Source organism: Haliotis rubra, unplaced genomic scaffold, assembly GCF_003918875.1.
Source record: "Haliotis rubra isolate DU_JTF1 unplaced genomic scaffold, ASM391887v1 Scf1110, whole genome shotgun sequence".
Classification (NCBI taxonomy): domain Eukaryota; kingdom Metazoa; phylum Mollusca; class Gastropoda; order Lepetellida; family Haliotidae; genus Haliotis; species Haliotis rubra.
Genome location: NW_025765016.1, coordinates 221730 through 227414, shown reverse-complemented (window position 1 = coordinate 227414; position 5685 = coordinate 221730). Strand labels below are relative to the sequence as shown.

The following is a 5685-nucleotide window of genomic DNA, read 5'->3' as shown; positions in this document are numbered from 1 at the left end:
GGTGCAGGCGCTGTCTGCCGGGGTGGCTGCAGGCTGGGGTATAAATATCGGGTGTTTCGGGTGGACTGGGCTTGAGTGGGTGGATCATTGTGAGTTACTAAGGCACCAGTGACATGTGTTCGCTGGATACGACGCAATGTAGGGCGGGGGTAGTGTTGATGTATAACCGCAGATAAGTTGGTTTATTTGACAATTTCACAGAGACGATAAACAACCCTTAATTGTTCGGGGGCTATTTGGGTGACAGAACAAACCGGGCCCTGTTTGTGGTGTGGCCACTGTTACGGTAGCCGTACACGTAGCCCAACTGCATGACGTCGAACGCTTAGTTTCCTCTCGTTTATCAGATTGTAAATCTGTTTGTATAGTTTGAAATGTCGTATATCACAGCCTACTGTGTTTGATCTGGTAGGCTCCCCCTGAATCACGCCTGGATCTTGTACACGCCGACACCCTAAACTCAGGGACGTCATGACAACCTTACCCCAACGGTCTGAGATTGCTGACATTTTAAATTTACGTCAGAATTCTCAGCGGGAGGAGAAATCCCACAAAGCCTTCTGTACGTGAATTGCACTCAGCGACAGTAACACTGTTCTGTGGCAAGCATAAACCATGTACATTTTTTCTCGTCACTCTATAGGGCTGAAATATTGCCGAGGTGACATTAAATTTTAACTCACTCATCAACCATGCTGTTGATGTATTGATATGTCCTGTCTATGTACTCGCAGGTTCGGCCAATCTACAGGCATCTGTCGATGTATTGATATGCCCTGTCAATGCACTCGCAGGTTCGGCCAATCTACAGGCATCTGTCGATGTACTGGCATGTTCTGACGATGGACTTGTACATACTCTCAATATGTTACTGCAAGTTCTAAATTTCTCTGACGCGTGAAGCTCCAAGGTGACTAACGGGATCAGGTGGTCAGCCGTGAAGGTCCGGGATAGAATGAACCTTCAGTAACCCATGATTGTCGTGAAGCTCCAAGGCGACTAACGGGATCGGGTGGTCAGGCTCGTTGGCTTGGTTGACCCATGTCCTCGATTCCCAGTTGCGCAGGTCGATGCTCATGCTGTCGATCAGTGGATTGTCTGGTCCAGACTCGATTATTTACAGACCGCCGCCATATAGCTGGAATATTGCCGAGTATGGCGTAAAATTCAACTCACTCACTTACTTACTCTAATAGATCATCAGCAACCCATGCTTGTCATAAGAGGAATCTCATGTGATCGAGGTGAGGGAAGGTGAAATGGGCTTTAACGTCGTACTTAAGAATATTTCGCTCATTTGAAGAAGTGCACGCGTGTGTATGTGTGGCTGCTTGTACAAGCCCAGACTTCAACAGGTTTTATAGTGCTAGCCCACTGAGATACCATGCCGCAGTTAAGCATGAATACCCCACTCAGACACATTATACTGACTCCGAGCCGACCAGTCCTTGTTGTACCCATTAATGCTGAGCGCCAGGCAGGGACCAACAAGTAGAATATTTTAACATCTTTTTTGGTATGACGCGGCCGGGTCAGGTTTGCGGACTTGGTTCACACGCCATCAAAGGCATAGATCGATGCTCATGAATTGACTGAGATGTACTAGCCATATACTTGCACTGGTTTGTCAATGAGCGAGTTAAAATTTTAAGTCACATCGTCAGTATATCAGGAATATAGTAAATAAATCAAGTTACAGATTTATAATAATTAAATGTAAATTTTTAAAGCCCTGTCAATGAACAGTATTATGTCAGTGTATGGATAGAATGTTGTGTGTGTTTGGTGGACATTTTTTTTTATCAACAGTTTAGTGCAATGATGTTTCAAACTGAAACAGATTCACAAAAGTTGAAAAACAAAACTAACTTTATTTTCATCACAAAAATCAACCGTAACTACTTCAAACACAATCTCTCTATTCCTGTAACCTTACATGACACTGACTGCACCGATATTTGTCTTGAAGGATGTACAAAGACATTGCTGTGAGTGAGAGGACACCGTCCTGGATGGCATCAGGGCCAGCTCACTCTGAAACTTGATGGGTGAGCGAGTGAGTGAGCGAGTCTGGTTTTACGTCGCTTTTACATTGCAATATTCCAGCAACATCACGGCAGGGGACATTAGAAATGGGCTTCACACATTTTACCCAAGTGGGGAATCTAAGTTGGGCCATCGTGGTGATGAGCGAACGCTTCAACCACTGGGCTACCCCACCGTCCCTCTCAACAATGGACAAGTGAGTGAGTGAGTCAGTACGTTTTCAAAACCAACATTAGGTCTGACAAGAATTTGTCACAAATATCCCATTGTCCATATCAGCCGTCAAGGTTATTTGAAAAAAACAACAGAAACAGGCCCTTCCATATCTTATCATTCATACATCAACATTGTGCTTCTGATGATCCGTGTTAAACAACAAACAAACAAAAACAAAGCACATCTAGCAAGCACATATTTTTCATTGACATGCATACCCAAAGCAGAAATAATTTGAAACAGAAAATGCCATGTAACACAAGTAAGAAAGTTACATGCAGCAAATTTGTCACACAAAGTCCCGTTTCTGGTTTAATGACCTTGACTCTTGCCTAAACAGTCTTAGCTGCAAACATAACTATATATAAACAAGTAAAGGATATAGTCATAAATGTGGAATGTTTAGGAACATGAATGTACTACTTTAGACTATCTTTGTAATGCACTATATTTCCATTGCTTAACATAATGGATCTTATCTGACTGGAAAAATGCCCTACAACTGTTTCAAGTTTTAATAAGAAATTCAAAATTTAAATCAAAATAATTTATGTCAACACCAGGAGAAGACATGTCAAAGGTGCACATCCTCGGCCTGGCAGTGTTAGAGGTGTTAACATACCCCAAACTGTATTTTGACATAATTTGAGAGAATCACAGGACATTTTGACTAGATCAGTCACCATGAATGTCTTTCTGAATACAGCTCCAAATAGTCATATACAGGAACTGTGATCAGAGGGACTTTCAGCTTCTCTGTCCAAGTGGATCTGAGAGAGTTAGACAGTACATGCTGTGGAGGAGGGCCACATGTACTTCCATACTAACGATGCAACCACTACATTCATCAGGCTTAAGTGGATCTTTAAGCATAAAGGTCAAGCACACTTTGCCCATGACCTTCACAGAGACAGACCTACAGAGAGATCACTCTTGAGCATGAAATATGACTTACAGGAAATCATTTTTCAGTCAACAAAGTAAAGCCTTAACTTGGAGGATGACCTTGACCTTCCAAAATGATTTCCTGGGTCATAAGGCAGTGGCAGGCTATATGGCCAAACATCACATGGTTTCACAATGAAATCGGTGTGTGAAAGAGCCACTGGCCCGCTTGCCCGTGGTTAGTAAAGATCAAGTCAGGCCAGTAAGTCTCCAGTCACTGGCTAGTGAATTTTCATGTGGTCATTTTGTATCTGCATTACCCTCTGACATAAGTTAAAACACTTTCTTAAATCATCCAAGATTATGGCCTGATAAAAATGTTCATCATATTAGCAGCTTAATGATGAAACCCATGGCATGCTGACAATATCTTATTCTCATCTATTTTTGCAATCTTTTGCTTACTTTCTTCATTCAAATTTTGGGGTAGTAAATTATTTTGTGGCCAAGTAACTTACAGGCATAGCTAGCCCGACTGGCTAGCAAAATTTGGAGACTGAATGACATTGCTTCATAATGAAAGTAGGTCATGCAGACTTTTGCAAGATTTTTGGCACTTATCATACACAAGAGTTCAAAACTATAAAACCAAAACATGAGCAGTAGTTTGTATAGGCAAAGCAATGAAAATGGCAAACACCCTTTTGGAATGACTTCACCGTGACCTTGACCTGGTGTGACACATAACCTTTCCAGATTGCAACCTTGTACAAGGAATGACTTCACCGTGACCATGACCTGGTGTGACACAGAACCTTTCCAGATTGCAACCTTGTACAAGGAATGACTTCACCGTGACCATGACCTGGTGTGACACATAACCTTTCCAGATTGCAACCTTGTACACAAGGAATGACTTCACCGTGACTTAGCCGTGACCTTGACCTGGTGTGACACAGAACCTTTCCAGATTGCAACCTTGTACAAGGAATGACTTCACCGTGACCATGACCTGGTGTGACACATCTTTCCAGATTGTAACCTTGTACAAGGAATGACTTAACCGTGACCTTGACCTGGTGTGACACATAACCTTTCCAGATTGTAACCTTGTACAAGGAATGACTTAACCGTGACCTTGACCTGGTGTGACACATAACCTTTCCAGATTGTAACCTTGTACAAGGAATGACTTCACCGTGACCTTGACCTGGTGTGACACATAACCTTTCCAGATTGTAACCTTGTACAAGGAATGACTTAACCGTGACCTTGACCTGGTGTGACACATAACCTTTCCAGATTGTAGATTGTACAAGGAATGACTTCACCTGACCTGTTCACCGTGACCTTGACCTGGTTGTGACATAACCTTTCCAGATTGTAACCTTGTACAAGGAATGACTTCACCGTGACCTTGACCTGGTGTGACACATAACCTTTCCAGATTGTAACCTTGTACAAGGAATGACTTCACCGTGAACTTGACCTGGTGACCTTGACCTGGTGTGACACATAACCTTTCCAGATTGTAACCTTTCAGATACAACCTTGAATGACTTCACCGTGACCTTGACCTGGTGTGACACATAACCTTTCCAGATTGTAACCTTGTACAAGGAATGACTTAACCATGACCTTGACCTGGTGTGACACATAACCTTTCCAGATTGTAACCTTGTACAAGGAATGACTTCACCGTGACCTTGACCTGGTGTGACACATAACCTTTCCAGATTGTAACCTTGTACAAGGAATGACTTCACCGTGACCTTGACCTGGTGTGACACATAACCTTTCCAGATTGCAACCTTGTACAAGGAATGACCAGTACTAAGCATCCTTCACAAACAGTAAAAGTTATGGTTTCCAAATGTTTGTCTAAGGACATCCCTGACCTGTCGGAGTGATACATATCGGAATTGTTGAAATGCAGCAGAAATAAACTTAAGACATAACCTTCCTGGCCCACTTTATGTTTCATGGTTTTACAGCCATACCATGATGGATGGTTTTACAGCCATACCATGATGGATGGTTTTACAGCCATACCATGATGGATGGTTTTACAGCCATACCATGATGGATGGTTTTACAGCCATACCATGATGGATGGTTTTACAGCCATACCATGATGGATGGTTTTACAGCCATACCATGATGGATGGTTTTACAGCCATATCATGATGGATGGTTTTACAGCCATATCATGATGGATGGTTTTACAGCCATACCATGACAGATGGTTTTACAGCCATACCATGACGGATGGTTTTACAGCCATACCATGACGGATGGTTTTACAGCCATACCATGCGGATGGTTTTACAGCCATACCATGCTTTGTTTTACGGATGGTTTTACAGTAGCATACCATGATGGATGGTTTAACAGCCATGGGATGATGGATGGTTTTACAGCCATACCATGATGGATGGTTTTACAGCCATACCATGCTTTGTTTTACAGCCATACCATGCTTTGTTTTACAGCCATACCATGCTTGGTTTTACAGCCATACCATGATGGATGGTTTTA

General features: G+C 42.6%; 2 long non-coding RNA genes across 2 annotated transcripts; both read right to left on the bottom strand.

Moving 5' to 3' along the window:
* Positions 1-1851: 1851 nt before the first annotated feature.
* On the bottom strand, positions 1852-4169 carry LOC124288436. The gene is made up of 2 exons (XR_006901450.1): positions 4126-4169; positions 1852-4045 (listed from the first exon to the last, which is right to left on the bottom strand). It is a non-coding gene; the product is annotated as an uncharacterized LOC124288436 (long non-coding RNA).
* A 10-nt stretch (positions 4170-4179) lies between these two features.
* On the bottom strand, positions 4180-5282 carry LOC124288502. Its single transcript, XR_006901468.1, has 3 exons — positions 4825-5282; positions 4520-4602; positions 4180-4441 (listed from the first exon to the last, which is right to left on the bottom strand). It is a non-coding gene; the product is annotated as an uncharacterized LOC124288502 (long non-coding RNA).
* Positions 5283-5685: the final 403 nt, after the last annotated feature.